This window comes from Myotis davidii, unplaced genomic scaffold, assembly GCF_000327345.1.
Source record: "Myotis davidii unplaced genomic scaffold, ASM32734v1 scaffold568, whole genome shotgun sequence".
Taxonomy (NCBI): Eukaryota; Metazoa; Chordata; class Mammalia; order Chiroptera; family Vespertilionidae; genus Myotis; species Myotis davidii.
Window position 1 is genome coordinate 965020 of NW_006299372.1, and position 12499 is coordinate 977518.

Consider the following 12499-nt stretch of genomic DNA (forward strand, 5'->3'; position numbering starts at 1 on the left):
ATTTCTTGATGGAAACTGAAGTAATATATATATATGTTGTTTTAATCTCCCAAATATGTGGCAATTGATTACATAGCACGAGAAAACTTATACATACACATATGTACATAAACTTATTCTGGATTGTTTTACAACAAACTTCCTAATTTTAAACTTCTTAATTTTAAAGGTCTCCCTGCCTATCATATCAGGTATATGTGTAAACACCCATATTACACGTTAAGAATAGTTTTGCTGTAAAAGTTTTAGAAAGGATTTTCATTATTTTGTCTATTTTGAAACAAATATTTTATTTTTTTGTTGTTATATTTTTTCCTTGTAACCTCTATCCTAATATAGAACAATTGAATTAAGTTGCAGCTAACCAAGTAATATAATGTTATGTTTTGTGGCTATCTCATTAGGTATTTATTCCTTTTTCTTTGAAGGCTGTGGTTTTTTTCCATATTATTGAACTAGTAAGTCATTTTTCAGGTTGAAAATATATTCGTAGATCTTTCCAAAGTGCTCCTGATATCTCATTAGGTATTCATTCCTTTTTCTTTGAAGGCTGTGGTTTTTTCCATATTCTTGAACTAGTAAGTCATTTTTCAGGTTGCAAATATATTCGTAGATCTTTCCAAAGTGCTCCTCTATGACATGACAAGTAAAGTGACCCTGCACAAAACAAATTATAAAATATAAAAAACAAAGTTGTGAAATTCACTTCTACTTCTACTTCACCAAGGGTCTGATGAAACTTTGAGCAGACTGTGGATGAGAAAAAAGTCCCTGTTGGTTCTTCTTATCATCTTTTTCTGACGGTCTGATTTGGCTTCTTCGACAGATGCTACTTTGTGTTCTACCTCCATCCTCACTGCATGCACATCTGCACTGGAATGATCACGCAATTGCAAAGGCATTTCATTTTTCCTGAATATAATGCTCAAAATCATCACTGCAACATGTTTATAGTTCTGGTTGTTCCCAGTCCTATTAATTACTATACAGATCTGTCTAAAAACCAAAGTGATGAAGAGCTTGTCTCCATTAATTCTCTTAAGAATAACTGTCTTAGTTACCAATTTTTCTGGAAATGATGTCTTTAACTGCATCATCCAGGCTTTGTGAATACTGCTTTTCTCTTTTCTGAGAAACCTGCTCTGTGGCAGTAGAAGGATTTTTGTGTGGCTTTGTTAGGGAGGAACAAGCCTTCCAAGAAAAAGAACCCCACTTTCCATATGCCTATTCCCCTCAATATGAACCCAGTTTAGAAGTTATTAACTCCATGTTTTCTTATGATATCAAACATCCTATTCACTCTACCCCAGCCAGGATCTGGCTATTTAAGCATTTTTTATCAACTTTGTGCGCCCTACATTTTCTCAGCCTTTTTGTCTTTATAGCCACGTCTATAAAATTAGAAAGAAACAGACCTCTTAGAGCAGTTAGCATATACCCAAAGGAAAAGAGACTAAACAGAACCTTTCAATTTAAACAAATCGAAATGGAAAGATGTGGGAATGGATAATGCCATCTGAAGGTCATGAGAAAAAAGAGCAGAGCAAAGGCATTTAAAGTGCAACGTGAAGGAATGAAGCGGGCAGAGGATTGCTAGACAGTATTTGCTACATTCTACACAAGGGTGGTTGGATGTGTTTTTCCCTATGTCATTAGGAGACATGCGCTTCTCTTGAGTAATATACCAAGCCACTTACAAAGACAGACCTTGAAATTCATGTCAAAAAAAAGGGAGAGGTGTAAATAAAAGATTTACTTCATAAAATTTTCAAGCAAATGTGTAAATAATAGAGTTTTATGTATGTATTTATTTTTTGTTAATCCTCACCCAAAGATATTTTTCCCATTGATTTTAGACAGTGGGAGGGAGGGAGGGAGGAGGGAGAGAGAGAGAGAGAGAGAGAGAAACATTGATGTTAGAGAGACACATGGATTGGTTGCCTCCCACATGCAGGCAGAGGATCAAATCTGCAAGCCAGGTGTGTGCCCTTGAACAGGGGAAACAAATCTGCAAGCCAGGTGTGTGCCCTTGAGCAGGAAATGAACTCCTGATACCTTTTGGTGTGTGGGCCCATGTGATAACCATTAAGCCACACTGGGCAGGGCAATAGTAGAGTTTTAGAACACCTAAAATTTTACAAGAATAATAATAATAGTCATTTGTTACATATTACCATGTGTTTTAAAAGGCAGTAGAGTGTATTGACTAACCAGTATGAATTTTGGCGTCAGCTAAATCTATGTTGGAATTCAGTCCCCTCCATTTATCAGGGGAGAGCCATTGGAAAAGTCAATTAAACACTCTAAGCCTGTTTCTTCATTTGTAAAATATAAGAAACGACACCTTTTTCATGGGGAAGAATAAATTAGGTACTATTTATATAGTGCTTATCATAGGGCCTACCACATAGTAAGTGTTCACTATATACTACCAATTATTATCTACTTCAAATGTCTTATCTCGTAGAAGAAATTATTTTTGATATTGATATATTACCTCATTCCAAAAATCAAGTAGCTTTCAAAGTACATGTTCATATGAAGAGGGTAGAGTGAGGAAATTATGGAGAAAAGTAAAATAATAAGTTGAAGACAGTGGTGAGATTAAAATACACATTGAAAAGTCATACATATTTTGCTAGATATATATACCAAGGATTTAACTCAGAGCTGCTTAGAAGCTAGTGTGAAGAGGAAAACATAATTGACTATATGACTTAAACAATAAAAATAGAAAACTGTTCAAAGAAACTCAGATACTCTGAGAAATATGTGTCACACCTCTAGGTCCTCATGAAAAAAGACACTTCTGTGAGGTGTACATGATTCCCTCATTACTTGTTCACAGTAAAGCAAATAGATATTTTTGCTTTTCTTATACTCTCCCTCAAAGAAAAATTGGTCATGGAAAAATCCTAAAATGCAGTTTAGTGAAAGTAACTATAAATTGTGCAGTGTGGGTGCATGGCTCTTTGATAAGAAAAAATATGCCAGTAAGTCTTAGAAATAACAAACTTTCTGCAGCATTTAGAAGTTCATGATTATTATTTTTAAATATATTCTTATTGATTTCAGAGAGGAAGGGAGAGGGAGAGAGAGAGAAACATCAATGATGAGAGAGAATCATCGATCAGCTGCCTCCTGCATGCTTCCCACTGTGGATCGGGCCCGAAACCCGGGTATGTGCCCCGACCAGGAATCCAACCATGACCTCCTGGTACATAGGTTGAAGCTGGCCCAAAACCCGGGTATGTGCCCCGACCAGGAATTCAACCATGACCTCCTGGTACATAGGTTGAAGCTAAACTACTGAGCCACACTGGCCAGGTTGAAGCTCAACCACTGAGCCATGCTGGCTGGGCCATGATTATTTTTAATTCTGAAAGCAAGGTGAAGCCAGTATACTCCTCCTCATTTTACTAATAGGAAAGCTGAGTCTCAATGATTTGCCCAGAGTTATGTAGGAGAAAAGGAACAAAACAGAGACTGAACCCACCTTGTTTTTCTAGAATTATTAAATGTATTGGGCGTGACATTGGTTAATAAGAATATATAATTTTCAAGTGTGCAATTCTGTAATACCTCATCTGTCCATTTCATTGTGTGCTCACCACCCAAAGTCAAGATGCCTTCCATCACCACAAATTTGGCCCCCTTTACCTTCCTCATCCTGTCCCAACTCCCCTTCCCCTCTGGTACCCACAGTTCTATTTGTCTGCATCTCTGAGGGTTTGTTGTTTATTTTGTTGTTTGTTTACTTTCTGTTTCATATTCCACATGTGAGTGAAATCACATGGTTCTTGTCTTTTTCTGTCTGATTCCTTTATCAGCTTGTTTCTTAATCTCACACCCTTTCTGCTAGTTCCATTCCCTTTTTGCAGCACTGCTATGAAACGGACTGACCGCTGGGAAAGCATGCAAAAGGCTCCAGCCTCCGACACTCTTGGCGATAGAACCCTTCCTCAGAGGCCTGGGTTGATAGATAACGACCATATTGAACCATTTCAATCAAGCAGAGTTGTTTCCATGATGCTATTCACTTGGATGGCATCCCAAAAGTAATTCTTAAAATGCAAGTCAAGCCATAAGGAAAGAATAATAATAATGATTTTTGGTTTCATATCCCTACATTTCTCAGAGCACTGCCTACGATGGTCCGTTGTTCCCTAGAGAAATCTGCCTCCAGAAAGCAAATCAACTTCTTTACACCAAATGAGATGCTAATCAAGTTTACCTTGTGCAGAGAACTGCAGATTAAACAAGAGAAAATAAAATCTGATTATGGGCTCTGAAAGGAGGCTATCTTCCACAGAATAACCTTAATTGGAGGTCTTTTCACAAATACATCCACATGGCATAGAAATTACTCAAACATGGAAAAAAAATAATATATAGTGGCTTACCAATTTGTCACCTGATATTTTATAGCACATGACAGAAGAAATGGCAAATGCAGGCAAAAAATAAACACTTTAAAAGGAAGAAGAGCTAATAACCTATGTTCTGACCTCAAAAATGTTGTAAGATCCCAATTGAAGTTTGAAAAACTTACACTGCTATTTTCTTTCCCTTTTTTAAAAAAAAAAATATTTTTATTGATTTCAGAGAGGAAGGGAGAAGGACAGAGAGAGAGAAACATCAATGATGAGAGAGAATCATTAATTGGCTGCCTCCTGCACACCCCACACTGGGGATTGAGCCCACAATCCAGGCATGTGCCCTGAATGGGAAATGAACCATGACCTCCTGGTTCATAGGTTGAAGCTCAACCACTGAGCCATGCTAGCTGGGCTACACTGCTATTTTCAAATGCAAGTCACAACTAAGAAAATCCGTCTGGCTTAAGGGAAAATATTTGCTAAATTCTTAAATTATGGAATATCCTGGTTTCCACATGATGCAAAGGTATTTGGTTTTTTGTGTTTTTTTGTTTTTGTTTTGCAAATAATTAAGTTTCTGTGTTTCCTGTAGGTAGCTGGTGCAGGGATAAAAAGGGCTGGTATGAAATTTAACAGTTCCTAAAATTGAGCAGCTCAGAATGAAAACGGGCTTTATAAATCTTATCTAATATCAGTCTGAATATGGCAATGACCTAAGGATTAGGAATATGAAAAACATCTCATTTTGAGTCTAACATTTTGATGCGAGCTGTGAATAGCAGCTCTGTCCAAAGTCCTCATCTTTTCCCAAGAAAATCACATGATCGGTTTGAGAGAATACAGGCAGAAAAAGATTAGCCCATTTTAACTAACGCTGTCTGGAAAGGGTGCACAGTGTACAAAAGGGGTTTCGTTCTCTGGGTGACGTGTGCCTGGTGACAGGCACCTGACTTGGCTGGTCATCGCAGGCTTCCGTCTGGGAGCAAAGCGTGCTCCTCCTCCATTTTCCCCGGGCTGAGATCTGAAGCCAGTGTCTGTCAGACACCCGTTTTGAAAATAATCCATCTACCAAAACCACGACCTCTCTGACCACCACAAGGTAAAAGCATTTATTTGTTGTCAACCAAAGCTGCAATAACCCCGCAATTTTTAAGTTTTCAGCTGAGGAAACAGAACCACTACCCAAACTGCATTTTAGAAATTATTCTCTTTTTTTTTTCATTTTATTGATTTTTTTACAGAGAGGAAGGGAGAGGGATAGAGAGTTAGAAACCGCGATGAAAGAGAAACATCCATCAGCTGCCTCCTGCACACCCCCACTGGGGATGTGCCCGCAACCAAGGTACATGCCCTTGGCTGGAATCGAACCTGGGACCCTTGAGTCAGCAGGCCGACGCTCTATCCACTGAGCCAAACCGGTTAGGGCTAGAAAGAATTCTTTTGCTATTCACAGAGTAAGCTCAGTTTTAAAAAAATAATAATATGTTGATTGGGTGCTTAAACAATATTGAGCAAAATATATATTCAGTGTATGGATATATATGAAGATTCCTTATGGCATTATGTCTTTCAGTATCAGACCTCCCTATGTTTAATCTGGGACATATGAGAATATCATTTGTTTCCTTTGCTTGTCATTTTCTCCTGCTTTGTCCCTTTGTCCCTTTTGTTTGCTTTGTTCATCTATGAACAGTTATGTAATTAGCAGAGTGAATTTATCAAAAATTTAATGTTTTTTATCTAAGTGTTCAAGAAGCTGGTTCCAAAGGTGATAGAAAGGCTCATAGAAACACAAGTGGTTCGTTTTGTATTCAAAACTCACTTGGGCCGAAACCGGTTTGGCTCAGTGGATAGAGCGTCGGCCTGCGGACTGAAAGGTCCCAGGTTCGATTCCGGTCAAGGGCATGTACCTGGGTTGCGGGCACATCTCCAATGGGAAATGTGCAGGAGGCAGCTGATCGATGTTTCTCTCTCATCGATGTTTCTAACTCTCTATCTCTCTCCTTTCCTCTCTGTAAAAACTCAATAAAATGTATGGAAAAAAAATGTTTAAAAAAAAAAAAAACTCACTTGGGTCGCCACATATTGTTTAGACATATGATACCACTTCTTGATCTAAATGCAGGCTCTGCTCCTATGACAACCGAAGCACAAGTGCTTTTCCTTTTCATGCCACTGAAATAAGTTCTGAGGACTCTGTATGGTCGCATCATTGTTCCCATGAACCCTGGTCTGGAATGATTAAGTGCCGGTGACAATTTCAAATTGGATGACATTTTCTTGGCTTTCTTTTCCTGGAATCAATAGGAACAAAAGAGGAGTGGGGAGAAAGATATTTACCCTACATCTAGGTCCTGAGGTTAGAATGTTAAGAAAAAAAAAAACACACGTATATTTCTACTTAAAAGGGTTGAAGTAGCATGAAGGGAAGGCCAAGTTGCTATTAGAAGAAGATGAAGGAGCTGGAAATGGCCAAAAATAAGATGAGGATAAAGGGAATTTTTGTACTGGCTGAACACCCAGTGAACACCCTTCCCAGGGTTTGGGAAGCCTGTGCAGAGAGGAAACTTGGGTCAGACAATCGAGGAAGATGAGCACCGTATTAGGGTGACATGGGGATGAGAGTCCTGGTGATGGCAGTTGAGTTTCTAATGGTGACTAGTCAGAAAAGGCATCTGAGTCATAATGGGATCAGTCCTAAGAAGGTCTGGGGAGATGTCAGGCATATTCATGTTGGATGTTTTGAGCCAAGGGATGAGCGAACTCCTCAGAGGACTTTGGACAGAGCTGCTATTCACTGAAGAAGCTCTTCTCTCCTTAAGGAGAAGCGGTGTGACAGTCTAGGAAGGGGCTGGCCCTAATGGAGGGGGGGCCAGGATCCATCTCTTTCCTTAGTGAGCCTGGGTGGTCACTGAAGAACTTACATCACCGGAGTGATGGAAGAACTAAATCATTGTGGGGTGATCTATTGCTGTATTAATGAGTATGTTATTTTCACTAATACAGAATGCACAAAAGAATGAGTGTCAGCGTTCCCTTCTCTTTCCATCCCTCAGCCAAAACTTACTGGTCTGCTTCTGAGCTCAACTGCCTTGGGGAATCTGAGATCTGAGAGTAAAACTGGCCGTACATGCCCCCACCAGTTTAATTCGAGGCGAGCACCCATAGAGTACACAGAGATAAAAACTATGGCTGGAAAAAGAGACCAGGGAAGGAAACGTTTCCTCGGACAGGGTAAGGCCCAGGGGTTTGAGGAGACACCATAAGTACAAGTAATATCCCTGATGGAAATTCCTTGTGGGACCTCCACGGAGGCCAAGAACTGGTCAGAAGAGGACTTCAGTGACCTGTACTTCTGAGCCTGCAGAGAGCATCAGGGCTTGGTAGGTGATGGATGGAAAAATGGAAGGCAACTTTTCCAGAAAAAAAAAATGGAGCTATAAGAACAGAGAGAGCCATTCCACCTGCCACATCTTTTTATATGCACGGAAGTATCCTTTCCCCCTCCAAACTGGGACTCCAAGGAGTGAGAAGACACCAAAAGCCATGACTGATTTTCATTTCTTACCTCCTTGGAGTGTAGAGGCACACAGGTAGATTTTATTTGACTTAGGAAATTAAATCAAAACAACATTTCTTATACTGATATGTGAGGAGAAAATATTTATCCATTACACATATAGAAAGTCCTTGCAAGTTAGTTCTTTTCATTATTATTCCAACCCCCTCTTAATCTTTCAAGGTTGCTATCATAGATTAGGACCAACACACATATTAAGTGATTGAACTGCCCCAACTTTCCTAACGAAGTGGCCCTCCCCATGTTTACATGGAGGAAATGAGCTCAGCCAGATTAAAAGAAAACTTGACAAAGGCCCACAGATAAGTAGGGTGCTAGTGAGGATTGAAGTCTAAGGTTGTCTAACTCAAAAATTCATGCTCTTTTATTTTTTTTGCCAGGCTGCTACAAAAACAACAACAAAAGCAACCATAAAACAAAACAAAGCATATATAGCAGTATTTTAAATGCATAAAATTATACATGAACACAAGCATCATTATTATGTTAAGGGCTCTGGGGAATTAGAGAACATAAGCACAGTATTCTCAAGGCTTTTCCTCAGTTCCAGGAATAACAAGGGTACCTATGCTTTGGAAGTACATAACTTTGGGACTAGGATGTAAAGAATATATATATCTTAAAATATTATCATGTAATGGTCAAATATGTTTTGATAAAGTCAGGTATTCAGACAGGCTGTCATTAGAATAGCTTCAATTCCCTTTTAAAGTAATCAGTAATAGAACCAAGGTTATATAAAAAATTAAGTTTACCAGTAAAAGTCAGTTTTAAACTTAAGTTACAGGGGGGAAATTCAATCAAAATCGCTCACTTCTGACTGAAAGTTCGAAGAAAGGAGGAAGATCTATCATTGTTCTTAATTCAATACTAAAACTACACTTGTGGTGAGTATCCTACAGTGTATACAGACATTGAATTACAATCTTGTATACCTGAAACATATATAATGTTATAACGCAATTTTACCTCAATTTATATAGAAAGAACTATAAGTAAATATGTATCTTATTTCTGGATGGGAATCTATTCACTACATATAAATTAAGGGGCAAAGGAAAAAGAAAAAAAAGATGTTTCTGACTTCAGAAAGGCTCATGAAATTGACACAACTTCAGCAAAAGTGAAACTGGGCCTCAGACAGGGATTAAAAATTGTATTCCACTTAAGTCTAGAAGCTAAAATTTAGTATTGGTTAAAAATCCAATTTTTATAATGTATGAATGCTAGTATAGTGAGAGGAAGTTAGAGAAAGGAGAGACTTAATGAAGGTTCTAAAGTCATGCATGGATCCTGTGAAAATCTATTCAGGGAAAACATGAGTCCATAGCCAGAGCTATCAGGGATGTCAGCTTGGAATAGCTGGAGAAGACAGAGGTTGACAACAAATATGGTATACCAAATGAAAAGGGCCTTATTTCCCCTTCAGAAATTGCTCATCATCGATCCTACATTCACTTAAACTATACTTCATCATTTTCCTCATTGTTTCAAATGTAAAAGTGTCTGAAGAGATTTAAAGGCAACCACGCACAAGTGCTGTGTTACTAAGCAGATGTAACAGATGGGCTCAGAGTTCACTAAGAGACTGGGAAAAGCTATGGTCAAAGGCTACATCTGTGGCCCAGGCTCCTGACTTCCATCCAGTTGCCTACATTTGCCCATTACGGGGGCTACTTCTACTGCCTATCTTGCTTAGAATAGATTAGCATCTTCAGGGCATTATTATGCCCTGTTACTTTTTCATCACATTAACTTTCTTCCACAAAAGAAAACTCTTGCTGACATAAATGTTTGATTAGAAGCTTTCATATAATTCCAGTATGAAATGTTCCCTCTCAACCAGGGCTCATGAAATATACATCAAACAAGTTCTTTGTGCAGAGTAAAACAAATTTCAACTCCTCTTCAAATAAAATAATAACAGAGCTAGAATGTTTCTGATTCCAATAATTGGCTTCTGGAGGTAGTTATTATAGCCTATGGGCATACATGCAAATTCAATTTTTCAATAGCTTTACCCTGCAGCCCTGTGAACTCCAAAAACCAATGATAAATAATTTTCTTTGGCTCTGGTCCCAATTATTTACCAGGGAACACTTAACTAGGATATTTTTTAATCATCTTACTTGTAAAATTTTGCTAAACAATCCTTCATAACCCATTTTATTAATAATAACCTTCGCTCCCAACTATTGTGGTACAATAAGGTTCAGTCCCCAGATCTTATCTCTTTTTATTTTATCTGCACTCATTCTTAGACAATCTCTTACACTGTCAGAACTTTAAATATTATCTGTGGGAATATAACTGGGCATTTACATTTCCATCCAGACCCTCTCCTGAACTCCAGATTCACATATACAATCATCTACTCAACACACTATTTGAGATACCTCAAACTGAATACGTCCAAAACTAAACTCCTGATCTTCTCCAAAACAAAAGAACAACACCAAAAAACCTCTTCTTTCCTCATTATTCTATGATTCATTAAACGATAACTTCATATTCCAGTTCAGGCCAAAATCTGTGGGTCATCTTTGACCCCTGACTCCTCTCTTTCTCTAACACCTCATATGCAATTCATCACCGTATCCTGTGAACACTTATCTGGAGATATTTTCATAAGCTTACCAGTTCTCCTCAATTTCACTCTAAACCCCAACCCCAACACCTCTTCCTGAATTGCAATGATCTCTTAACTAGTCTTCTTGCTTCTACTATTTTTCCATGCTGTCTATACCCCACACTGCAGACAGGGTAAACCTTCTAATGTCAGCTCATATCACTCTTCATAGCGGCTCTTGATTACTCTGAGTTAAATGTAAAGTCTTACTGCGGTCAATACGCACTTTGTGGTATGGCACAACTCTGCTCTAAATTCATCTGCTTCTGCTATCCCGCCTCTTTCACTCTGCTTCAACCACTGGTCTCCCTGCTGTTCCCTGACCAAAGCCAAGGGTATGGGGCCCCCCAATCTGGGAAGCCTACAGTGCCCCAGCAGAGAGCCATGGCATGGGTAGGGTCCCTGCCAAGCTGTGGGGGTGACATTATCACCCTCTGTAGGTCTAGAAGGCAGACATTGAGTCAAAAAAAAATCTTTTTGAGACTTAAGGTCTAATGGAATTTTCCCATTAGGTTTTGCACTTCCTTGAGAACTGTCACTCCTTTCTTCTGTTAAAAGATAATTTCAGGCATATTAAACTTTTTAGGAGTCTATGTGAACAAAAATATTTAAGTTGGCCAGCAGCAAATCAGAGGTAGGGTCACTCCACTGACAGGAACTAAAGGAAAAACTTTTATAAAAAAGATACAGAATCAAAGCAAATAAATTATCTAATTGGCTATAGTTTAAGCAGTTGCCTTATTTGGGCAAGCCAAGTTGGTTGTGTTAAAGAGAAAATTATAAACCCCAATGGCTCATGCAATAATTCATCATACCAAACCTAGATTTAATACCTAACTGAATTGCATTTTAGCCCCTCCCAGAAATTTTAACCAACCAGTCTGGAATTGTCTGGTCAACACCAATAAAGTAATCTGTCACATGGGTCCTCTCCCTCTCCCCATAGAAGAAGAGGCAGTCTGCAAGATGGAAGCTATTCTGTTTCCTTCCCCCCGAAAAAAAGATGTCAGGCCTAAAAGTAATCCTTTCTTTTCTTTTGTTACTATCACCCTTGGTCCATCCTTCTTCCTATAAAAACCTTCTATTTTATGCTAACCCTCAAAAGTCCCTTCTATTTGCTAAATTAAATGTGACCCGATTCATGGTTAGCTTAATAAAGCCAATTAGATCTTCAAATATACTCAGTTGAATTTTGTTTTACCACAGCTATTTGCGATTGGCTGTGCTTGGGTTTCAATTCCTTGACTTTGACTCATTAAAGGCTTAGATTTTGGTTTGCTTTCACAGATAACTAAAACATTAAAGCCATTCAGTATAATGGCCTCCTTGTTTAATGAACATGTTTTTCCTATTTCTCCTTTTTGAAATGAGAATGCCTCGCCTATGTCTGTCACTCCAGTGTACTTTGGAGGTACATAATATATATAGTTTTTCACAGATTCACAGCTGGAGAGGAATTTTTCCTCAGAATAAATCAAACCCCAAGTCTCTGCTGTAAATGACATTTAAAATGAGACTTCGGATTTTAGACCTTAATGTTGGTGCTGGAACAAGTTGAGACTTTGGGGGTCATTAGGCTTATTAAATAAATTAATGTATTTTGTATATAAAAAGAACATAAATTTTGAGGAGACCAAAGGCAAAATGCTATAGATTGCGTGTTGTGTGTTTCCCCAAAAAATCATATGTTGAAACCTAACCTGAAAAGACGGGCCTTTAGGAGATGAGTAGGACATGAGGGAGCGCTCTCAAGTGTCAATTCTTTCTGTTTCTCTGTCTGAGAGTTTTCTCCAATGTCACAAAGGCTTGGTCATCTTGGATGCCAGGTAGCCTAAAATACCAAGTAATTGCACCAAAGAGGGATGAAAATTGATGGGTAAGTATCCCAGTTTCCTCTTCCATTGACGAGAT